Source organism: Tamandua tetradactyla, chromosome 3, assembly GCF_023851605.1.
Source record: "Tamandua tetradactyla isolate mTamTet1 chromosome 3, mTamTet1.pri, whole genome shotgun sequence".
Lineage (NCBI taxonomy): Eukaryota > Metazoa > Chordata > Mammalia > Pilosa > Myrmecophagidae > Tamandua > Tamandua tetradactyla.
Genome location: NC_135329.1, coordinates 91,014,783 through 91,041,050, shown reverse-complemented (window position 1 = coordinate 91,041,050; position 26,268 = coordinate 91,014,783). Strand labels below are relative to the sequence as shown.

The 26,268-nt window shown below is 40.3% G+C and overlaps 1 long non-coding RNA gene across 1 annotated transcript in view; it reads left to right on the top strand.

Annotated features, from left to right (window-relative positions):
- Positions 1–23,012, top strand: part of LOC143676223 (uncharacterized) — a 123,151-nt gene extending 100,139 nt beyond the window's left edge. Inside the window, exon 3 of the long non-coding RNA XR_013171934.1 lies at positions 19,059–23,012. This is a non-coding gene — a long non-coding RNA (uncharacterized LOC143676223). The remainder of the gene's footprint in view (positions 1–19,058) is intronic.
- Positions 23,013–26,268: the final 3,256 nt, after the last annotated feature.

Genomic DNA, 26,268 nt, shown 5'->3' with positions numbered 1-26,268 from the left:
ATTATTTAGGTATATATATGACTATTAAACTGTAAACATTAAAAATTGTACATACAATTCTTAGATCATGGTCTATTTGGAAAAAAACAACAACAACATCATGGCATCAGGTTTGGCCCATGGATGTGAGGATGAACATTATTCTAGAGACTAGAGTGGCAATTGTTAAACTTCAAAGTGCATTAAAATCATCTGGAAGGCTGTGAAAACACAGATCACAGATTCCATCCCCAGAGTTTCTGGTTTGTAGATCTGAGGTGCGATCTAACAAGTTTCCAGGTGCTGCTCCTGCTGGTCTGGGGACCCCATTCTGAGAGGCAGCTCCTGTCAAGCATTTCCTCTTGCATGCTTCAGCTCCCCCTGTCTCCTCCTACTGAATTTCAGGGACTCTGTTGTCTCCCTTTGTTCCTGCTGCCTGGGTGCTTCAGCATCCTTTGTATGCTTCCCAAATCTCAGGAAATCATCCCTTCTTTAAGCTCTTTTCAGTTGATACTTTGTGTGCACTATCTTCATTTGTTGGGATCTTAATGACACTGTAACTATTTTCATTTTCCAGAGATGTCTGGAAAAATTGTGTGCATTTGGGGTATATTCCATTCCTTAAGTGTCCACTGCAAGTTTGGTTCTGTGGAAGCTGGGAACCACTTTAGATGATGCATGGGACAGAATCCCTATGCTGAAAAAGACATCTGTGCAAGCCCTGGGTGTGCAAAGGACCCCCAACTCCATAGAGTGGATAGAGGAGACTCTCCAGAGGAGGTGATGCTGAGAAGAGTTGGACAAGAAAGCACACAGTCACTCATGAAGAGCTGGAGGGTGCTTAGAGAGAAGGGTCTGCAAAGCACTAATGTTGGAGGCATCTGGGGAGCCATGAGCAAGAACTTTGGTTTGAGTCAAGAACCATGTGCGTATGTGTGTGTATATGAGGCACAGGGCAGGGCTTGGGAAGGGCAGGTAAAGATAGGGAAGTGGATAAAGGCCAGATCACAGGGTCCTGGCTGTATTATGGATAAACATGGGAGCACAGAAGAGTTTTATCAGGGGAATGGCATGATGTGAGTTTCAAATAGAAAGATCATTTCAGTGGTCGATGGCATGAGGCTGGTAGTAGAGGAAAGGAATCTTTCCAGACTGTTGGGCTGGCTTCCCATCAATTCTGGGCTGCAGCAGGACTGAGCCTTGAGGCAGAGATTGGATAATCTCAAATCAGTCTCTGTCCTTGCAGATGTCCCCTGGCAAGCTTGTAAAATGTGAATGCCTGTGTTGACTACATTCCTCTATCCTTTGGGAGGCAGGCAGTATTCATACTGACCCCCATGATGGCTTCATTTCTAAAATTAAAAATATCAATGAAGCCAATCCTTTAAAAGAGTTAACAGAGTAAGGAATAAAAGAATTTACAGAGTAAAGTATCAGAGGCTTGTAGCTCAAAGCCTCAGATTACTGTGGAACAAACACTTTTCTGAAACATTTACCCAACACCTTGGAGAGCTCCCACCAACAGGTCTATCTTTTTGGAAAGGTCATATTTTTTAAAGGTTAATTGTTACCCTTAAGAAAAATGCAAAACAAACTGCACGGCTGCATATTTAATAAGTGTTTGGCACAGCACTTCCCAGAAGCACAATTCCTGATGATTTGATTTAAACAAAGAGCCATCTAGAAATAAAGAGCCCTTGGCAACTTTTGTCTTGTAGAAAAGCAAGTGTTTGGTCTTTGGTTTAAGAAGTAATAAAATACTTCTGAAATGTCCTGTGGCCAAACACAGCCAGCCAGCAAATAATGCAACTTTAACTAAATCCCCAGGTCTTTGCACTGTGGTGGTCAAAGTGTAGAGGGACCTCGAGATTTCCCTGCCAGAGCTCTCCTTTTGGCAGTCCACTTTCTCACTTAGCTTTTTCTCCATTCTCAACATTTGGACAGTCACCCCTCTGAAGATGATTTCTGACTCTATGTCCCTCCGTCTCCCTTTACATGCTTCAGGCCCATGTGGTTTGCTGAAGCACTTTCTCTCAGATGCCATGTGGGCATACTCAATGCAACTTCTCCAAACTGCATTGTTTTTCTCTCTCTCTCCTTCCCTCCACTGAACTACCACCACCCTTGACTTCTCCCTCCTCCCAGTGCATCACCTACTCCCAGCTTGAATTCTCCAGGTTTTTGCTCCCTATTTGTTGTTCATTTGGACCCCTGTCCACCTGGTTGCAACGTCCCACTGATTTGTTTTGATGGACTATCTCAAGACCCTGTTCAGAACCTTGCTGTGTGAGCACTGTAGTAACTTCCCAATGGTCTCTGTTGTTGCTCATTCATTTTGCCCATGGACGCAAGACATCTTCCTGGAGACATACTGTGATTCCATAAATCCATACTGTGATTCTATGGGACAAAATCCAGAATTTCTGTCTTTCATACCTTTCTTTCACAATATCTTGCTTTTGTCTATAACCATGATTGCCTTGAAATAGCTGTTCTTATTTTCCAAGCCTGCAACTTACCTTGCTTTCTCAGTCTTCAAACACCAGAATGCCCTCTGCATTCTATGCAGGGAGGTCAGCCTCTTTCAAGTCTCAGCCAAAATGCCTCATACTGCAAGAAGTCCTCCTGGGTTGCCCTGTGTTCCTTGGGTGTTGTTTCTTGCAGGCACCTGGGCATTATAGCCCTTTGGTAATCCTGTTGGTCTGTGATCATTTATCGTGTAACTCCACAGGTAAACTTTCTGTTTCTTTGTGGTGTTTTAAATCTGTAGAATGGGAATAGTCGTTCCTCTAACACAGGAGTTTGTGGAGTATTAAATGGCACAAATATATATAGCTCCTAGCGGATTCTCTGGCATGTACTAGTAAACATAGTCATTTTCCACAGGAGGTGCTATTGTTAGGACCATTTCAGCTTTGAGAAAACCTCTTGTTACTTTTTCCACCTACATTTACAGCACGACTGACACAATTTGGACCTTACTACCCTTAAAGTGGGGATCAGATAGCTCTAACCATTCCAGCTTGAACTTGTGGTCAAACGCACAGGCACAATATTCTCCTTTTGTGTTTAAGGGACTTCCGAGCTGCCAACCATGGAAAAAAAATGCTCATTATAATACTAAATTCTCTATTTCTGGGTGGGATTTAGACCTATAGTCTGAACATGTGATATATGTTAGAGCATACTACTCCCCTATCGAAAAATGTAGAGGCTTAGTGCAAGTGGAATAGAGGTTATGCAGGCTGTCAGTCATAACTGCCAATCATAGACCAAACCCTCCCAAACATAAGCCAATATAATGCTTTGCTTTGAGGGGGGTGAGATTTGAGATTCCTGTCCTCTTCTTCCTAAATAAAGCCCTTTCTTTTGTGACCAAACTTGGTGTAGAGTGGAAATTTTGTCTGTGCAGGGCAAGAACCCAGAGGACACATGAGGGTTCCTGCACTTTCATTTTTAAAGGAGGAAAGGGAAGGAGGCAGGAATGGAGAGTAAAGGGGAGTGTTTGTAGAATTTCCTTAACTGTGTTCTTCCATGCAGTCAGGCAATGTTCTTCAAACTCCCCCAGCATTATAGTCTCTTTCCCATCTCTACAGATCTTTATCTATACTTTGGATGTTTCCTGAAAGTATTACCACTTGCTGAATATCTTCTGCCCCATGCTCCATCTCTTCCCCCATCCTCCCCTCACCCTTCTTTCCCTCACTGGGAAATCAAGAGGTACCCCTACCCTCCAGCTTCAGTTGGCTTGAGCTAATGGGGTGCTCTAGTTGGAGAGGGAGAGAGGACATTTATTCTTGAGCATCTTTCCTGCACGGTTGCTCAGGCAGGCTGGGTCCCTGCTGAATCACCTGTCATCTTTCTTTTGGCTCAGGTGAGCTGTCCCTTCCCATCACAACTTCAGATTGAGAACAGCAGTGGCCCCTGGTTGTTATTCACCCAGGGTACTTTTGGATTCCCTGCTCCCTGACCACAATGTTGTAGCCTTGTTTGAAACCCTCCTAAAATGATCTCACACTGAGCTTCCATCTGAGACCCTGATGATACAATCCATGTGTGCCTGGTGGATCAAAACTTAAGAAACACTCTTGTTTTAGTTTGTTTGCTAGCTGCCAAAATGCAATATACCAGAAACTCAACGGCTTCTAAAAGGGGAATTTAATAAGTTGCATGGTAACAGTTTTTAGGCTGTGGAGATGTTCCAATTAAAGCAAGTCTATGGAAATGTCCAATTTAAGGCATCCAGGGAAAGATACCTTGATTCAAGAAGGCCGATGATGTTCAGGGTTTCTCTCTCAGCTAGAAGGGTACATGGTGAACATGGCATCATTTGCTAGCTTCCTCTTCATCTCCATGGGAGGCATTTTCCTTCTTCATCTCCAAATGTCACTGACCGGTGGGCTCTCTGCTTTGTGGTTCTGTGGCATTCTTTCATCCTTTCCTGCTCTCTCTGAGTCTCCCTTTTCCCCAAAATGTCCTCTTTTATAGGATTTCAGTAAAGTAATCAAGAATCACCTAGAATGAGTGGAGGTACATCTCCACCTAATCCAGTTTAATAACCTCTCTTGATTGGGTCACATCTTCAGGGAAATAATCTAATTAAAGTTTCAAACATACAGTTCTGAATAGGGATTAGAAGAAACAGCTGCCTTTACAAAATGGGATTAGGATTAAAACATGGCTTTTTTAAGGTACATACATTTTTTTTCAAACCAACACAACTATGTTAAGCGAAAGAGCACCTACTATATGCTTCTGTTCATATAAAGTTCAAGAACAGACCAAATTTATCTGCAGTGTTGTAGATGAGTCACATCGCCCACAAAGACATGTTCAAGTCCTAGCCCTTGGTCCCATGGATGTAAGCTCCTTTGTACACAGGATCTTTGAAGAGGCTATGAGTTAAGGTGAGGCCAAATTGAATCCTTAATCCAATATGACTGTAGTCCTTATAAGTCCTTAAATTTGGACATAGCAAGGAAGAGAAGACAAATGGAGAGAGAGATGTCCATTTGATAGATTAAGTTATGGATTGTTGGCCAGACACCACCAGCATGTCACGGACATCAGAGAAAGCTCAGCCCTGCTGACACCTTGGATTTGGAGTTCTAGCCTACAAAACCAAGACAATAAATTCCTGTTATCTAAGCCAACGGTCTGTGGTCTTTGATATCAATATCCTGACAAACTAAGACAGTAGGTGACAGAGATGAGAGCAAGAATTGTTTGGTTTGGGGAAGGAGGGAAGGGAATTTCTGAGGTTTTGGAAATGTGCTGTATCATGGTCAGGGTGGTGGTTCCACGACATATACAATTGTTAAAACTTACCAATGTCATATTTACATTTTAGGATATATAAATGACACACAAATAAAAGTAAATGTATAGGATTACTGAGAAAGGAATTACATTGGAATATAGTTAGCAAAATGTTAAACACAAGTTTGTGATATGGAATAAAAAAGAATCCCCCTTGTTCTTCGAGGCATGCATCAAAATCCCATGTTCTTAAGAAGCCTGTCTTGGTGAGCCTCTAAACGTAGAGGCACCTGTGGTTATGGCACAGTTTCTTCCAGCCTTCCTCGTCTCCGTGCCTTCTGCAGAACACAAGTATAAACTATGCTTGGTCCTGAAATCATCGTCTATTCCAGTGTCAATGAGTCCATGCATAGCTATTTCAAAGGGATGGAAACTTCCTGGAAACGGGATCAATCCTTTGCACAGAGTAGGTCCTTAAAGCTTAGAACCCAAAGTCAGCTCTTTCATTAACATTGCATGAACACTGAATGGAGTCTTACTACTAGCTAGGCAGTGGGTTAGCTACTGGGAGCCCAGTTTCTTTATTTTTTAAAGTTGAATCTCATAAACTCACACATCTCCTTGTCCCTTGGTGATCTGGATAAATCTGGCTCCACATTCCCCTGCCCCACCAGCCCCAAGTTCATGGCTTGGGATGTGCAAAGAGCACTCTTATTTCACTGATATTTCCCAGCCCTGTCTCCCCCTAAAGGCTCTGTGTCTGCCCTTGGAGCTCTGCCTGCCATCTCAATAATAAACCACATGGTCACCTGGGCTCACAGGTCTGCTGCTTTGGTGATGTCTATGTAAAGAGAAAATATGTTCCAGCCAAGCACACTATGTGTTCAGTGACTTTAGGTAAAGTTTTGGTGTGTCATGGTGGAAGGACATCATGGAATATTGGCAGTATCCTACTTACCATCATGACCTTCCTTAACTTGGATCTCTCCCCAAGTAGCCACTTGGAAAGTGCAATCAACACGCTCTCCATTCTCCCCACCACAGCACCCCCTTTCCTCACCTCTTCTGCTCTTTTTTTCAGGGGGATGGTGCATGGTCTAGGAATCAAACCCAGGTATCCTACATGGAAGGTGAGCATTCTATCACTGAACCATCTACGTATTTTTAGAGGTCAGTTGAGTCAGGCCGTCTTTCACAGAATTTCATAAAATCCTAGTGTTCTAGTTTGCTGGCTTGGTTTAAATGGTTTAAAATTTAAACTCCACCATCTGGAATGGGTGGAGTTACCTCTCCTATAATATAAAGTTAATGTCCACAACTGGGCGCGAGACATCTCTGTGGAGGTAATCTAATCAAGTCTCCAGCATACAGTGCTGAATAGGGTTTAAAAGAAAGGGTTGCCTCCATAAAATTGGATTAGGATTAAAGCATGGCTTTTCTAGGGTACATAAATTCTTTCAAACTAGCACATTTCACCCTCTGGACCTTAAAAGAGACATGTTTTTCCTCATATATAAAATCTGTTCATTCCATCACGATATCAGAAATTTTTGAACCATTTCAGTAATGATACAAATAAAAGGTTAAAACTAGTACAAAGTTTCATTAAAATCAGCTACAAGCATGGTCTGTCTAAAGGCAAAATTCTCTTCTGCTTCTGGACCTATAAAACTTGCATAAAGTTATTTGCTGCCAATATATAAAGGAGGAATAGTCATAGAATATATGTTTCCATGTCCATAGGGAAAAATTGGAAGGAACATATGGGCCACTGGAACCAAGCAGTTTTGAAAACCTGTACGGCGAAGTCCATTAGATTTCAAAGTCTGAGAGTCATTGATCTTGAGGGCTTTGGAAAGCAGTAGTCCCACCCTTTCAAAGGGCCTATGCAGTGGCCCTCCTCTCTCTGAATGCAACCTTGGGGTACACTGGGGAGACTACTTCGTTCTCAGCTCTACCCTCTCTAAGCATCAGGGCCACACCTGGACTCTCTGCCATCTCTGGGGCACACTCTCAACCTCTCCATGTGGTGGCAGCCAGGCTCTTGCCAATCCCCAAGGAATGTGCTCCACCCTCTCCAAGGCCTGAAGTGGAACAATTCTTCCACTGCAAGGTCGTGGAAGATCCACCCTCTGTCTTCAGGGCAAACTCATCCTCTCTAAGTGCTTGGGTGGGTCTGCCCTCCTGGTCCGAGGTTTTCTGACTTTAGACTTTAGCTTCCATAGTTCTGCCTCTGAAGTTATTTTACGTTCACATTCCCCCAGTCAAGACTGGCAGCAGCTCTGTTTATACAGGTCCCACAGCACTCTTGTTGGCTTTCTATGTAGTAAGCAAGGATCATGCCCATCAGACAGTAGGAGTTTCCATGAGTTCTTCCTGGATAACTCCATCTCCAATCCTGACCTTCTCTGAAATAACTGACTGGTTCTACATTTGGTTAAATCTTCATGTGGGGCACTATTTTCTGGAGTCTTCCTTCCTGGAAGGCCAGAATTTTCCAGAACATTAATTTCTGGTTTCTTTGTACCTAAGAGTTTAGTCCTCAGTTTATCTCTTTCCTGTCACATTTCATTATAAGCTGCAGGGAGAAACCAGGCTGCACTTTATACATTTAATTTGGAAATCTTTTCTGCTAAATATCCAAGTTCATGCCTTTTAAAATCTGCCTTCCAGCCAAAGCCACTAATCAACTTTGCCAGATTATTTGCTATTTTAAAACTAGGATAACTTTCTTTCCAGTTTGCCATAACACACACCTCATTTCTATCTAGTGCCTCACCATATGCATTCTTAGAGTCAAGTTTTGTTGGTAAAAAAGTTGTTTCAGAGCATTTTGGGTCTTCTTCCTCAAGCTCCTCACAAGTCCTGTGGAATCTTCCCCTTAACCATTTAAAAAACTGTTCAACATGTTTGGTATTTGCAAACGGCAGCAGCACCCCACTCCCAGGACCCACATCTGTTCTAGTCTGCTAGCTTCTTCTCCAGGCCTTTTACTTCATGAAGCTATCTTGGGGGCGTTCTCTTCCTTTATCTCCAAAGCTTGCCATCAGGTGGACTCTGTGGTTCTCATGGCTATCTCATTCTGAAGCTTTCTCCAAAATGTTTCCTCTTTTAAAGGGTTCTAGTGAAGTAATCAAGACCCATTTGGAATGGGTAGAGCCATATCTCATCTAATCTAAGGTTAAGATCCGCAATTGGATGAGTCACAGCTCTGTGGAGATATCTAATCAAGTTTCCAACATACAATATGGAATATGGTTTAAAAGAAAGGGCTGCCTCCACAAGACTGAATTAGGATTAAGGCATGGCTTTTCTAGGGTACATAAAACCTTTCAAACCAGCACACCTAGGAAGTATTTTTTCCCCATTTTGTAACATCTGTCAGGAAATTATTTTAGTCCTTGGTGATGGCCCCAATGCAGACTGTCTCTCTGGATGACAGATGAGGAAATGGCAATAAGCAGTGTGCTGAGTGGGAGCTCTCCTCAACTGACACCTCTCACTCCTAGGAGAGGGACAGGACTCTCCCCTGAGACCCTGTCCTGGGTCTGTTTCTGTGACTCAGCCTGGATATGGAATGTGTCCTGAGGGATGCAGGTCTCTCAACCAGTTGAGCATTCCCTGGGCATGTGGTCTGGGGGGATACAGATGGAACTGCAGGAGGGTTCGAAGGTGCCTGGAGGTAGGCAGCCAGAATTCCCAGGCTGGGATGTCTGTAACTACTTCCATTCATGTCTCTGACACTCCTACTCTTTGGGAATTAGGATTGTGAGGGAATCCGTACCCTGCCATCTTTGCACTGTGGTGGTCACTCCTTGTTCTAGTTTGCTAGCTGCTGGGATGCAACACACCAGAGACGGATTGGCCTTTAATAAAAGGGGATTTATTTTGTTGGTTCTTCAGAAGAAAGGCAGCTAACTTTCCACCGAGGTTCTTTCTTACGTGGAAGGCACAGGATGGTTTCTGCTTGTATTCTCTCCAGGCCCCTGGGTTCCAACAACTTTCCACGGGGTGACTTCTTTCTGCATCTCCAAAGGCCTGGGCTGAGCTGCTAGTGCTTGGATGAGGAATGCTGAGCTGCTTAGCTGTGCAACATTGCACTCTCTCATTTAGCACCAGCCAATTAAGTCAAATGTCACTTATTGCAGCAGACACGCCTCCTAGCCGACTGCAGATGTAATTGGCAACAGATGAGGTTCACGCACCATTGGCTTATGTCCGCAGCAGCAAGACTAGGTATGCTCACCTGGCCAAGTTGACAACTGAATCTAATTAACACACCCCTGTTCACCCCTTTAAGTACTTTATCCAGAGTCTCTCCTCATGATTCCTTCCCTTCTTCCTTCCTTCCTTCCTTCCTTCCTTCCTTCCTTCCTTCCTTCCTTCCTTCCTTCCTTTCTTCCTTCCTTCCTTCCTTCCTTCCTTCCTTCCTTCTTTCTTTCCTCCCTTTCTCTCTCTTTCCTCCTGTTCCTCTTCCCTACTCCCCTCCTCTCCCTTCCCCTCCCCTTCACTTCTCTTTCCCTCCTTTAATAACTGACTTTTCTACATTCTCTGACCACAGTTTCTGGATGCCCCCGTATGATGTTCTTTTTGGTGAAATTTGCCCCAAGATGTGCACCAAGAGATACAGGAAGAGAAAACAGGAGTGCAGTTCCACTTCATGATCTCAAGCACCATTTTGTATATTCTTGAATTTCTTCCATGCTACTCAGGCTCTTTGGGTGGCTGGTTGGGATGTCATACATGTACCTGGGAAGGAATGGATGTAGCATCTCTCCAGAACCTCTGGATTGTTCTGAAGATCTTTTGGGTAGAATTGGGACACCTTTCCAATTTCTTCTAGGTGGGTGCTCAGTCTCCCTCATAAGTCCTGGCTCTGAAAATCTGAGCTAAAGTCTCAGGACCCTCTATGATGTCCACTTCCTGAAGGTGGCAGGTATCCATGCCTTCTGTTCTCCTCCTTGGCCTTTTTGCATAGGCTCAGTCCCCCTACTTGTCCCAACTGTCTGGCATTTCCTTATCAGTCTGCTCCAGTCAGAGTTGATCTTCCAAATCATGATCTGGAGGGCATTGGCATATTACTTCCTGCAAAACTCTCATGAACTTACACCATGACACTTCCTGTTGTGCCTATTCAGAACACTGACCTGTAGATCACGGCACCACCCGCATTTTTGCAGGCCTGTTTTGAATACTGTCAGATATTTTCCCTTGGAGACAGGGAGATTGGTGACTTTCAACCTTTTATAATCTAATTCTTGACCATGCAATTTTTCCATTAATGACCACTGCTTCTCTACCTCTGAGGCCTGCTACCCTTGGCACATTCCAATGGCACCTTTTAATGACAACACAAAGTCTTCCTTTTCCATTCTGTCATTGTCTCCCTGTTTTGTACAGCCTCCATGTGGTTGGGAACAGAGGATCTCAGGCAGGCTTGTTGGCTACCCCTAAGCAGAAGATGAGGCTCTGGGGAAGTCTGTTCCAGAAGATGGAGCAGGAAGGATAATGGCTTTTCTCAGTGACCACTACTGGGCTGTCATAGCCCTCTTTCTCCCTTTCAGGAAACTGAGTGTCATCAGAGGTGGCATTAACCATCAATGTCCAGGCCTTCCTCTGGATGGTTTGCTAAAGAATCTATTTCTTGCGTTATTCTCTCTACCCTGCTTGATGGGGCTACTGCTTTCTAAATTTTCACGTTGAGCTCAGGTCTATGTCCACCTCTGTCTTGTGGCCATGCAGAACTGTCATCTCTCTTCCCAGTTTGACAATCAGGATGAGAATGCTCCTTGGCTCAATTCTGCATTGGGGTCCAGTTTCTCAGGTTGAAGACCCTAGACCAATGCCCCAGTGTTACTCAGATGTCCCTTAGGTCAGCTTGGGTTCCTGAATATTTAGGTAAGCATGGCTCAACTCTTCAATTTCATGGGCCATCCTGTGAATTCCAAATGAACCCCCAGAGTCCCTGATGGACCTACCTTCTCAGCTTATCTCTTTACCAACCTGGACACAAGTCTTATCCTTTCACATGTTTCCTCCAGGCTTTTATTCAAACCCAACTCCTGTTCTGTCTTTTTGGCATTGTTTGTTTGTTTTGTTCCCTGATTTTGTCTCTGGCTGGTCATAGTCCCTGAAGCCCATTCAACTTTCCTTATTCCCTTTCTTCCAATTATGATGAATAAATTGTCCTTTTGTTCCTTAGATATGTGGTTTTTAAAAATATATTTATTGAGAAATCTTCATACACAAAGAGTCCATACATGGTATACAATCAATCGCTCACAATATCATCAGATAGTTGTGTATTCTATGATTATTTTTAGAACACTTGCACCACTCCAGAAAAAGAAATAAAAAGAAAAAAGAAAAACACTCATACATCCCATATCTCTTATCTCTCCCTCTCATTGATCATTAGTATTTCAAACTACCCAATTTTTAACCCTTTAACCCTCCTATTATTTACTTATTTTTTATCCTTATTTTTAAACTCATCTGTCCATACCATGTATAAAAGGAATATCAGACACAGGGTTTTCACAATCACATGGTCACATTGTAAAAGCTGTATCATTAAACAATCATCTTTGGGAATCAAGGCTACTGGAACACAGATGAATAGTTTAAGGTACTTCCCTCTAGCCACTCCAATACACCATAAACTACAAAGGGGTAACTATATAATGCATAAGAATAACCTCAAGGATAACCACTCGACTCTGTTTGAAATCTCTCAGCCACTGAAACTTTATTTTGTTTCATTTCTCTCTTTCCCTTTTTGGTCAAGAAAGCTTTCTCAATCCCATGATGCCAGGTACTGGCTCATCCCAGGTGTCCTGTCCCACATTGCCAGGGAGATTTACACCCCTGGGAGTCATGTTCCATGTAGGAGGGAGGGCAGTGAGTTCACCTGCCAAGTTGGCTTAGAGGCCACATCTGAGCAACAAAAGAGGTTCTCTGGGGGTAATCTTAGGCATAATTATCAGTAAGCTTAGCTTCTCCTTTGTTCCTTTGCTCGTTTCTCCTATGAAACAAGTAAGTTTCATAGGGGCAAACTTCAAGATTGAGGGCTCAACTTATTGAATTGGTTGTTCCCACTGCTTGTGAGAATATCAGAAACTCCCCAGATGGGAAAGTTGAATATTTTCTCCTTTCTCTCCAATTTCATAAGGGAACTTTGCAAATACTTTATATTCTCTGCCTAAATTACTCTGAGATATATCATGGCGTCACTCTAATCTGTAAAAACAAGCAGGATCTTATGCCCTATTCAAGATTCCATGTAAATATGGTGTTCAAATAAACTGATCATACAAGTTAAGTTAGATAATGTGCCACCCAAAATATGAATTTTGTAGCAAATAAACATCCCTTCCTTTGATCTCACACAGAAGTTGAAATTTTAAAATATGTACCATATCATCCTTTACCCAATATTCTGATTTATCTTAGTCCTATCCAAATTAGCTTCATTCATATCTCTAGTTGAAGTCAGATCACTTTTTCAACTTTTTAACCAGTTGCTGTATGGGTTAATGCTGACTTTCATAGCTTCAGTGCTCTAACTTTGAGTCTTAGGTGTTACATACATACCTGAAGTTTTACAGAATGACCAGATTATACTCAAATAGCTCAGTATCTCAGAATTTAAAAATAACAGTTGCAATCCAGATTAAATGTGACTGTTCTTTCTCTACTTCTTCCAAATGGACAGTTAATTCCTCAACTTTTGTTCTTTTTTCTTTTTTTAGTATAGGCATTTAAGGTAATTAATTTTGTTCTTTGCACTGCCTTTGCTGCATCCCATAACTTTATTTTTTAATTTTTTTATTTGCATGGCCAGGCACTGGGAATCAAACCCAGATCTCTGGCATGGCAGGTGAGAATTCTGCCACAAACGACCTTCGCATTGCCCTGCATCCCATAACTTTTTATATGTTGCGTTTTCATTTTCATTTGCTATGAGTTATTTACTGATTTCTCTTGTAATTTTTTTCCTTGACCCACTGGTTGTTTAAGAGTTTGTTGTTTAACCTCAATATATTGTGAATTTTCTGCCCTCTGCTTGTTATTGATTTCAACATCACTCCATTATGATCCAAGAAAGTGTTTTGTGTGATTTTAATCTTCTCAAATTTATTGAGACTTGCTTTGGGACACAGCATATGGTCTAGCCTTGAAAATGATCCATGAGCACTGAAGAAAAATGTGTATCCTGCTGTTGTGGAGTGTAATATTCTGTAAATGCTTGTTAAGTCTAGTTCATTCATTGTATTATTCAAATTTTCTGTTTCTTTATTGATCTTCTATCTAGATGTTGTATCCATTTATGAAAGTAGGGAATTGAAGTCTCCAGCTATTATGGTAGAGGTGTCTACTTCTCTCTTCAGTGTTGTCAGTGTTTGCCTCATGCATTTTTTATTTTTCAGTTTTTTATTCAATATGTCTGATTACATACCAGAAGCTATGTGATTGCTTATGTTCCTAGATATTCTTGCTGAATTATATATTGAAACTAGAATGGAATTTAGACTTTGATTTATAGCATTCCTTTATTTTTTCAACTTTTTAAATTATATAATATAACTTACATACAAAGCAAAAAAAGAAAAAGCGATAGTTCTCAAAGTACTCTTCAACAAGTAGTTACAAGACAGATTCCAGGGTTTGTCATGAACTACCATAATATCATCTCAGATTTTTCCTTCCAGCAGCTCCAGAATATAAGAGGCTAGAAGGAATAAATATTTTTTTATCATCACAATCAACTTTTTTTTCTTTTTGCATGAAAAATAACATATGTACAAAAAGCAATAAATTCCAAAGAACAACACAACAATTAGTTGTAGAACAGGTTTCAGAGTTTGGTATGGGTTACAATTCTACAATTTTAGGTTTTTATTTCTAGCTGCTCTAAAATACTGGAGACTAAAAAAAATATCAATTTAGTGATTCAGCAATCAAATTCATTTCTTAAACCCTGCCCTCTCTGTATAACTCCACCATCACCTTTGATCTTTCTATCCCACTTTTCAGGTGTGTTTGGGCTATGGCCATTCTAACTTTTTAATGTTGGAAGGAGTTGTCAATAATATGGGGTAGGGAGACGGAACTAGCTGGTGTTCCAGAGAGACTGGGCCCCCTAGGTTTCAGGACTTACCTGGTCCAAGGACCCATCTGGAGTGGAGGTTGTAGGTTTCTGTAAAGTTACCCTAGTGCAAAGAACCTTTGTAGAATCTTATGTATTGCCTTTAGATGCTCTTTAGGATTGACTGGAATGGTTTTGCTTGGGGTTTGGCAAGTTATGATAGGTAGCAATGCCTAACGGAACCTGTGTAAGAGTGACCTTCAGAGCAGCCTCTCAACTCTATTGGAACTCTCTTAGCCACTGATACTTTATTAGTAGCACTTCTTTTCCCCCTGTTGGTCAGGATGTAATTCTTGATTCCACAGTGGCAGTGCTGGACTCATTCTGCCTCATGCATTTTTGTATGTTTTCTTGTTGAATTGTTCTTTTTATTAATATATAGTGTTCTTTTTCTCTTTTTATTGTTTTATATTTGAAGTCTAATTTGTCAGATATCAGTATAGTTAACCCTGCTCTGTTTTGGTTGCTGTTTGCATGAAATACCTTTCCCCAACCTTTCACTTTCAATCTTTTTTTGTCCTTAGGTCTAAATCATGTCTCCTGTTAGACACCATATATGTATTTGAGCTATTTTTTTTCATTCATTCTGCAAGTCTATGTTGTTCGATTAGGGAGTTAAATCCACTAACCTTTAATGTCATTACTGTAAAGGCAGTTCTTTCTTCTACCATTCCCTCTTTTGGATTTCATATGTCTTATCTGCTTTTTTTTTTTTTTTACCTTTACTAATAGTCTTCATTTCTTCACTCTTCTCCGGATCTCCCTCTCCTGTCTTCTCCATCTGCCTGTAGAATTCCCTTTGCTTTTATTGTAGAGCTGGTCTCTTAGTCACAAATTCTCTGTGACAATTTGTGTGAAAATATCTTAATCCCCACTCCTTTTTAGGGGGGTAGTACATGGTCTGGGAATCAAACCTGTGTCTCCCACATGGAAGGTGAATGTTCTACCACCAAACCACCTGTGCATCCTATCTCCATCATTTTTGAAGGACAGTTTTGCTGGGTTTGGAACTCTTGGTTGGCAATCTTTCTCTTTCAGAATCTTAAATCTATCATCCCACTGTCTTGATGGTTTCTGCTGAGAAATTCACATACAGTCTTATCAAGCTTCCCTTGTATGTGGTGGATTGTTTTTCTCTTTCTGCTTTCAAATTTCTGTCTTTGTTTTTGACATTTGAGAATTTTATTAGTAATTGTCTTGGGGTAGGTCTATTTAGATCTATTCTGTTTGGGGTATGCTTTACTTCTTTGATGTAATTTTATGTCTTTCATAAGAGATGGGAAATTTTCAGTGACTATTTCCTCCATTAGTTTTTTTGCTTATTTTCCCTACTCTTCTCCTTCTGGGACACCCATAACATGTATATTCATGCACTTCATTTTGTCATTCAATTCCCTTAGACCCTGCTCATATTTTTCCATTCTTTTACCCTATATTTTCTTTTGTGTTTTGGATTTCAGATGTTCAGTCCTCTAGTTCACAAATGCTTTCTTCTGACTCTTCAAAGTTATTGTTGTGGTTTTCCATTGTTTTTTTTTTGTCCCCCATCTCTTCTATTATGTCTTTCATTCCCTAAAGTTCCGTATTTGGTTTTTCAAACTTTCAAGTTCTTCTTTATGTTTGCCCATTATCTTCCTTATATCCTCCTTCAGCTCATTGATTTGATTTTGCATGTCTGTTTGAACATCCTTAATTCGTTGTTTCAATTCTTGTATCTCATTTGAAGTGTTGGTTTCTTCCTTATTTTTTGCTGGCATCTAGGCATTTGATTTCCTCAATTAGTTTATTCTGGAGGTTGTTTTCACTCTTTAACCTAAGGTTTTCTTGATGAACAGTTTTGTTCTCTATCTGTTTTTTTACATTCAGTTCAACTTATTCTAGACCTCTAGATAGGTTCTGTTTAATTGCTCAGAATTCTTCCATTCTTGCTTTTCTGTTTCTTGCTCTTCCTATATGGGACCTTTCTTGAGGAAGGTCTCCTCAGATATTATTGGCCCCAGCCAGATTTTCCCAGACCAGAGAGGCCCACATTTCAGGATGAGACAGTAGCTGCTAGCATCAGTTTTCCTTGAGGGTGAGGCCCAGTATAGTGTCAGACTTTCTTATGAAGCCTCTTTACTCTGTACTTTTCCTATCCTGCTCAGCATGTGGTGTTTGTCTGCCTGCAGCTTCCCACCAGCGTAAAGTGATGTGGTGCTTTTAACTTCAGGAGACCTTCCCTGCCAGTGGTGTGGCTGAGACCCAGCTGAGGTAGTAGGTGCAATTTGATTGCTTCTGTTTTCCAGCCTTTGGGGACTGAATTCCTGAAGGAGGGCTGCCACTTGAGCTGGGCCTTGCCCCTTTTCTTGGGAAAGATATGCCCTTTAGGGAATTATCTCTTTGCACTTTACTAACTACTTGGCCTCTCTGAGATGCCTTAGTTCTGCCCTTGCTTGGGGCAGTGCTGGAGCCTGAGAGTGCTGGCAGTTCTATCTAATGAACCGTTAAGAAAGTAAAAGCAAAAAGCCTTTTCAGAGCTGGAACCCTGCTCTTCTTGCCAATCAAGAGCTTGAGTTGGTTTGTGCCTGTGTGTACTCCTGGGCTCTATGTGCCTCCTTTACTTGGAATCCAGCCTTTGTCCAGTATTTTGTGCTGTCCAACTCTGAAAGCCCATGTTTTTTTTTTTTTTTTTTTTTTTTTTTCTGTCTGCCCCACTCCTTCTCTGCCAGGGTAAAATCTCTTAGTTCCTTTAGTGTTTATCTGTACTGGGGACCTGTTTTCAGTAGTTAAATTTTGTTAATTAATTGCACAATTGAAGCTTGATTGAGCTAACTCCTTGATACTGGTAAAGTCTTTTTCCTTTCCCCTCAGGGAACCAGCTTACTGTACCTGTGGTGGAGGGGCACTGGCCTCGGCACTTTGGAAGACTTAAAATTCTGTGTGGCATTTCAGCCATTCCACCCCTTCCAGTCTGGTGTACGCTGTGTGTCCTGTCACTGATAACTGACCCCCACCCCTGCAGTTGTTTCTTACAGTTCCTGTCTATTTAATAGCTGCTCTGGAGGATGAATTAAATTCCACACCTTACTATGCCACCATCTTGTCCACCTCCATAGATAGGTACATGTTTTTAAGTTGGACTTTGCTGCAGTCACAAATATTATTTCATCTCAACTGCAGGTAATTTTTCCAGTACGGGATAGATTTCAGTTTATAATCACGGAGATTGTTCATGATTATTTAACAGCATTTGGCTTAATGGATATAATCCCAATGTGGATAAGAGGAAAGTGAGAGATGAACTTATTTGCACATTCACATGTGTTTCTGCAAGAAGCGCATTGGCTTTTTTTATTACTCCTCAAACTTCCTTTCTATTAAAACAATTCCATTCCTATTATTAAGTATTCACTGCATTCATATTGTAAACAAGATTTATAGTATCCATTAAATGAGTATAAATACAAGTTGCCATTGGTAGTTAGCTTAATTCAAATTCTCAGCTTTTTAAAATCACCACTTAACACAATTCTAGTTTTACCACTGAGACACTCATATATTTCACACATATTTCTTATTCTTGGCATCAGGCTGCCTTCTATGGCAATGTGCTTTCCAAAGACTCAGTTTTTGCAGAAGTCTGGACATAGGAGTTTTTGTTCAAACACATTTTAATTAGTTGTTTAACAACATGGTAGTAACAGTAATGGTGGCGATAACAGTAAAAGCATCAATTTTGCCTCTCCAAATGTTTTTTGTGAGACCTAGAATCAAACATCTGCAATAGATTTCTCTTATTTTCCTCACTAGCAGATCATTCCCTCTAGAATTTTGTGGTTGAAGAGCATGATATACCACTGCAATTTTAAATCATAATCTACTCTTGTATAATCGTGCATTTCCTCCTTTATCTCCCTTTACCTATAGATGCATTTTTAAACACAAGATGCCCATATCATTTTGTGTTTTTTATTCACTTATCCTAAACACATTTCAAGATATCTCCCGAGTCTTCATAAATGTAATAAATGTAATTCTTAAGGTCCCTACCACAACCTATCATTCTATGTACATCTTCAACAATCAAAACTTTTTTTTTCCATCTGATATCTCCAAATGAATTTTCACAAAAACCTGCACAGGTCTTAGTCACCACCGCTTGGCTCTGATTCTCTTCTTTGCTCCTTTCTGGTTCAAAGACTCTGAGCAAGTTACTCAATGCCACAGCATTCTCATCTGTAAAAGGCTGACAATAATAGTACCTAACTCATAGGATCTTTGTTAGAATCAGCTGTGTTATTACATGCAAAGCACAGAATAAGTCCTCAATAAATGTCGTATATTCTTTTCTCCTTCCTATTCTTAGTTTTGCAACACGTGTAATAGAATCGTCATTTAGTTCCCCAGGTTGCTTGTATGTCTATTTAGATTAACCAATGAAGATCCTTAATTCTTTTCAATCTTCACAGTTTTTGAAGAATCCCCTGGAAATTCTCTAATCCTTGACTTAAGTGGTTTTCCAGATAGAGTAAAATAAAGTGGCTTTGTGTGGAGTTCAGCTAGTGACCTTGCATTAATTAAAGAAGTAACAGTAGACTTCCCTAGAAGGGAGCTGGTGCTGTTTGAAAATTTAGGTGAAAAGTACCTGTGGTACATGCTTTATTTGACAACAAATAATTTTATTTCTTCACAGGGAGATACAGACCAAGGAACAACTAAGAAGGAAGAAACATAAGGAGTCTGTGGAATCACAATGGCTGCATTCTGGAAACCAATCCAACTGAATTTTGAAAGCATTGGACATCAACTAATTTATTATTAGACAGTACCTCTATTGCTAGCTGTGTTGCTTACTAGTCCCAAGACCATTATGAAGTTTGGCAAGTTGAATTTCATTTCCCTTTGTCTGAATGTATCATTTATCAAAAAGTGAGAAAGGGATGCAAAACACTTGGAAATACAAATATAGCTCTAGACGCATATATAAAATAAACTATAAAACACTACACAAATATCCTATTAAAACATGCATCTTCTTTGAAAGAAGAAAAAGATCCAGAGATTATTTTAATTCACATTTTCAGAGGTGTTACATTTCAATTAAAATTAGGAATGGCAGTTATCGCGAAGGAAAACAAGTCTATTCAGAAGTAGGTTTCTTTAACAAAGTAGAAGAACCCCTGTTCAGGTCTATGTATAACTTAATGCTGTCTTTTCTTTTCAGAGATTATTTTACTTTTCAAAGACCAGTTGTGTGAACAGGTGAGAAGGCCAAGGCCAGATTCACAGTTTGTGTGCTGATGAGGTTTGTCCTTTTAGTGAATTCTATTTCAAATCAGCAAAGACAAAGAATATCATGTGGTAGAGAGTACAGTGGATTTAAAATTAGAAGGCTTGTGTTTGCCTTTCATTCTCTTGAGTAATATTGGTCAAATCAACAAATTCTCTCTACCACTTTACTCTTCTGTTTGCATACTAGTTTCATGTAGAGTGTATTGCATGTCCGAATTGTGTAAGATACGCAACTGCTTCTATCCGGAGTATCATCACACTTCAAATATAACCATTTTTTAAAAATTATAGCTATGTAACTATAACAGCCATAAACATAACCTTTGTAGCTAGCTATTCTGCTTTCTAGCACTTTCTTGGAATCAGAGAGATAAATTTTGGTTCATTCTCAGAGATTTTCAGGTCTCTGGGATTTTCCTTGCCTATTAATTTTATATTATGTTTTAATTAGAAAAAAATCTGATATTTATTAAAATAGCAATTTTCTTTTATGCACCCAGTTTCTAATGAAGACTTAAAAATTATTTATTTTAAGGAAAAAGAATATTTATATTACAAAAATAAAACCCAGGTGGGTAACAGTGGCTCATTGGTAGAATTTTCACCTCCCACGTCAGAGACCCAGGTTCAATCCCCAGAGCCTGCCCATGCCAAAAAAAAAAAAAAAAAAAAAAAAAGTAAAAACCGTATATGTAAACATTACTGGATTTTACATTTTTAATCTATCCATGTACATTTTGACATTTGTTTTGCAAATTAAAAATTCAGAATCATATATGGGAAAAAATTTTAAATGTAACTAATAAGTAAAACCTTTTAATGACGTATTTTAAAGCAATCAAATACTACACTACAAAAACAGATTTTGCAGTTTCTGTTTCTCATTCTTTTTTAAAAAGTGCATTAAAGTGACGTCATCAAGATGGTGGTGTAAGACATCCCTTGGGATATTTCTCCTTAAAGAGAGCTAAATAAAAGGGTTGACTTAACTTGTTTGGAAATCTTGAGGACAATAGAGACCAGAGAAAGACTTTGCAAATGCTGAATCTAGGGGGAAAGAAACCTACCAATAAAAAATGCCAGCAGCCCAGACTTGCCAGTCCAAATTCTCCTTCACGCATGGCCCCAGGCAGTTTAGGAGACACACAGCAACAGCGTTGCAGCCAGGGCACCTCTTGTCATAGTTGCTGGCCACAGAGCCACCCAAGGCAGTGACTTAGAGTCCCATGCATATTCAGGCCTGGGGACCCAAAGGCACACAAGTCCATAGCAAGGTAGGTATGCATATGCGTGCAAAGTGCTCCCCCCTCAAAGTGGAATGACCCACAGCAGAACTTTTGGCACATTTGTACCCTCCCAGCCCAATCTCTAACTGATGGTGAATGTAAACAAAAAAAATTGGGTGTTTTTGAACACTGATCTCATCTAGTTCCATGGGTTGGGATTCCCTAGAAGTTATTGGAGACAGAAAAGCCACACTGGAAGGGAAAACTGAATGGCTGAGGGCAGTGGACCCAGGGCTGAAAGCTGGAGTAAAAGAACAGCTAAGAGCATGAGGGAGGAATGAACAAATCATTGGAAATGTACATGGATATAATAAATGTTCAAGGAGCATGATGCATACAACATGTAGGTTGGGAAAGGACGGGATCCTGAAAATTGGAATAGGGGCACATGGGCAGGTCCTAATGAAATTGGGACATAAACCTGTAAATTCTGTTTAGTGTTTGTCATGGTCAGCTTCATGTGTCAACTTGACCAGGTGGTGGCGCCCAGTTGTTTGTTCGGGCATGTGCTGGCCTGTCTGTTGCAATGAGGACATTTCATGGACTTAAATCATGATTACATTGGCTGCATCCATAGCTGATTGCATTTGTAATCAGCTAAGGAGAGTATCTTCTGCAATAACTGATGCTGAATTTAATCACCAGAAGGCTTTTAAAGAAGATTCAGAAGAGACAGTCACTCTTCCTGCTTTAGCCAACAAGCCTCTCCTGTGGAGTTCATCCAGACCTTTCATTGGAGTTGCCAGTTTATGACCTGCCCTACAGACTTTGGACCCTTACATTCCCACAGTTGCCCAGCAAGCCTCTCCTATGAGTTCATTGAGGACTTTCATTGGAGTTGCCAGCTTGTGGCCTGCCTTACAGACCTTGGACTCTACATTCCCACAGTTATGTGACATGCTTTTATAAATTTTATATCTATGGATATTTCCTGCTGATTCTGTTTCTCTTGAGGACCCTAGCTAATACAGCTTGGTACCAGAAGTGGTTCTTATGAAACAGAATCTTAAAAATGTTCCTCCTTTGTATATTGTCAGCAAATAACTTGTTTTGAGTTTTTACAGCTCCAGAGCCATAGGAGAGCTTTGCTTTAGGACAGACTATGCCTATAACTGACTTTGTACTAATTTTAACCTTGTATTTGTATTGTTACTGAAATGGTTTAAGGATTTCTGATATTGTGATGGAATGAATGTAATTTGTATATGGGAAAATATGTATTTTTTAGGGTCCAGAGGGTGGAATGCACTGGTTTGAAAAGATTCATGTACCCTAGAAAAGCCATGTTTTAATTCTAATCAAACTTGTGGGGGCAACAGTTTCTTCTAATCTGTATTCAGTACTATAATTTGTAAACTTGATTAGTTTATCTCCACAGAGATGTGACTCGATCAATTGTGGGTGTTAAACTTGATTGGATGGAGACATGTCTCCACCCATTCTATGTGGGTCTTGATTAGTTTACTGGAATCCTATAAAAAAGGAGACATTTCAGAAAGAGTTCTTTTTGAGAACAAAGAGAGAGCCTCAGAACCATGACAGAATGATGAGAGAACCACAAGGCAGAGAGTCCACCAGCCAGCAACTTTTGGAGATGAAGAAGGAAAAAGTCCCCAGGAGAGCTTCATGAAACAAGAAGCCAGAAGAAAAAGCTGACAGATTTCACTACATGCCCTTCCAGCTGAGAGAGAAACCCTGAATGTCATCGGCCTTCTTGAACCAAGGTATCTGCCCCTGGATGCCTTAGATCGAACATTTCTATAGACTTTCTTTAATTGGCCTTAGAACTGTAAACTTACAACTTATTAAATTCCCCTTTTTAAAAGCCTTTTCATGCTGGTATATTGCATTCTGGCAGCTAGCAAACTAGAACAGTGTTCTTTGCTACTAGTTCTTCCACCCCTACCTGAGGGAGCTAACCCTTCTTTGCCCGAGGAACACGTAATGGCCTCCGTTGAGGTAGTTGCCTTGTAAGACACTTTTGATTCTCCTTAGGACCTCCCACCTCACTTTGTTTCTGCATCTAAAACCAGACTCAAGCCCCAAAGGCCCAAAAGGTGAAGTACAATGTTTGATCCATGAGGAGATATGTTATACCTCAAAAGAACTACATGAACTTTCCAATTAACAGATAAAAATCTGGGAATATATGTGGGAATGGATATAAAGGTGTGGTTTAATTATGGAAGGAACATAAAGTTGGATTAGGTAGAATTTATTAATATTGTGTCTTTAAGCTGAGATTCTGGATTCTTTGTTGTAGCTTGAGTGGTTAGGAAGGGCTCTGACGGTTTGTATGGTGGGTTGGCTACAATAAATGAATCCTGCCATTATTTCACCCTTACCAGAAGAAGGAAAAATTTCTGTACCTCATTTAGATTAATTAGAGATTCCCACTGAGAATGCTACCTAACTCTAGGTCATAATAGATCCAAGAAGGTGGATCATTCTTCAAAACTAACTGGAGGTTATCAAGCAGGTTGTGCTATCACTAGTCTAAGCTCTCCTTTAGAAGATAACTCTTTATATGAGGTCAAATCAGCCCAGATGCCAGGATTTATTGCATTTACTAGAGCTTATCAACTGACTTATGACCAGAGGGTAAATGCACACACACACATACAGAAGTAAATATCAAGTTAAGGAACTTTAGATACACTCCTACTTTCTACAAACTTTGCTATTAAAAAGCTTGAGGCTCATGACAAAAGAGATAATAAGAAAGTTAAAGGAATGAAGTAGCAGATAATTGTGGCAAATGAGCAGCATTAACTAAACTTATGATCTTAACTAAACCTTCAAAGAAGTCCAAGAGACCATGATAAAATATTAATTAGCCACTGATTCTGTAAAGGAAGAATGGAAAAACTAGTTGCATCCTTCACTCAGATATTCTCTGGCACTTCTAAAGCGAGCCCTTGGTGGTATCAGATTACTTCAAATGGATATTAGCTAAATTTCTCCATGCAATTACTCATCATGGTTCTGAAAAATTCGTTACTATCTTAAATTACCATTGGTGCAGAGACCTTAAGAAGACAGCTGAGGGTATTTTTAGGTCATGTGTGACCTGCTAAGAACATTATCCTAGAAAAATAGTAAAAGTGAAGCATGGCCAGGAACCAAAACCTTAAAGGTTAATTTGTATATCAAATGACATAAAAGACATACATTTTATGGGAATAACAGGGAGAAGAACCTGTAAAGCATCATCTCTTATTCAAAAACTGTACTGCTCATACCACATATGATTTTCTGAAAACATTGAGAGAACCAATGAGATCTTTAAACTAAAATGAGCATGACTTTCAGAAAACCTTGTGTATGCTTGGTCAAAGCTACTACTGATAGGTCTTATATCCATTCAGTCCACTCCCTCAGGGACACATTAAGCAATCTCCTGTGAAGTGGTAACTGGAAGGCCCCCACATTTGGAGGTTTCACTTCCTGTATTAAACTCTGTCCTGCTACAAGCAGACATGGCAAAATATTGCAAAGGACTCATGTGTTGTAAACAGGCTAGCATCATCGCCTTAAGGCCATTTTCTCATAGTATCTTTCTAAACAGGCTCTTGCTGATCTTCACCTAGGAGATTTCATTTATTAGAGAAGAGTTTCCCCAGTCAGTCTTTTCCAGCTGGGATAAGGCCAAGGACCCACAAAGGGAGCCCTGGCTGGCTCCTAAGTGCCCTGGGGAGGGGATAAGATAGGGGTCAAGAAGGACAGCAGGAGCTTCTTCCTTTCCATGGCTGGCCAAAGCCATTTTTTCTTGACTTGGCTCCTACCCAGACAATGCAGTGCATCCACTGTCCTCTGCTGCTCTGAGGAAGCATTTGTCTTTAAGTGTCCCTGACCACCTTTGTCCAGGGTGGATAGGAACAACAGAAGTTATCAGAGTTAAGCTTCACAGTGAGCCCAAGTAACTAATCAAAAGTCGTGATCTAGTGCTCAGCTTATCACCACCCCCATCACAGGAAAGTAGGTTGTTATGTTCCTTTCTGACACCGGCAAGCCATACCAGGGGTGGACATCACTGCCCGCCTGAGAATTAGGGTTGGCCAACATAACTGCTGTGTGGAGAGATCAATTTACTGGTATTCACTGTATTTTATCAGCCTTTACCTCCTGCCCTTCCATGGATGCTGTACAGTGTTCTACTGGACTCTGGAGTTTCTAAATAGTTGATTCAGACTGTTCTTGCCTGTTTAATAGTTGTTCTGGTGGAGGGTGTGATTCCTCCACCAGAATTCCTGGAACTTCCTACTCTGCATCTTCTAATAATTCCACCCCCTTACATTTTTAATCCTAAAATTCTCTGCATTTTTTGACATAAGAGAGGGTGGTAAGTTAGAATTGCCATTTATTTCACTTATTTCAGCCACACATTTTTGTGAGTTTTTATCCTATTTTGGAAAAGTGGAGCACTTCTAGAAGAGGATTTTGAGGATAGAATAATATTGATTTCAAATGCATCAACAAACTTAAATGCAATAAAATTCTACATCTATTTGCATGCCTAGTGTATTCTCTTGCTCTGCCTTCCCAGACATGATTTCTTACCCACACATGAACTAATTTGTCAATTAATTGGAATTATTTGCATATTATGAATTTTATGGATGTATTTTGAATTCTTTTCTCTAGTTAGCTAGAGAGACATGACAGTCTAATGTGTGACCTTGTGTGTCAGTCACAACTGGACTCAGATTCTAGCTTGGCACTTGCTAGCTGCCTTATCTTGACAACTTATTTGTTGGTTTTAAATCCCTATTTTCTCCTTTGCTAAAGGATAATGATGGTATCTACATCATTTTTATCATTTTTGTGAGGACTAAATGAAATAATGCAGGGCAGAAGGGAGTGGTTCTGATTGACTTCCAGTTATGTTCCTGACACGGTTGTATACAGTAAGTGCTCAAACAATGTTGGCGCCTTACCTTCAACTATGAACAATATGCTTCTTGAAGCAAGCAACTCTTTCTTCTTCCTTGTAAATGCATTGTTCCCTAAAGAGTGATTTCCAAAATAGGAGCTTAATATAGGCTGAAGGTTGGAGTGAAAGACTTCTTGATACCTAGGACGAATACAGAATTGAACAATGCTTTCTGGGTCAGGGCAGTGAGAAAGGGGACGGAGCCAATAAAATGTCATGGGGAACACATAGTGATAAGAGACTTCTTGTTTGGGTGAAATGCAATAGTGTCTGTGTGCTCAGTAGAGACCTAAAAACTATTATCCCATTAAATTCCATCTCCTGTCTGCCAGGTGGCAGAGTTGTAAAAATGTTGTGCATTACCTCCCAGTGAATCATGATGGAAATACTGT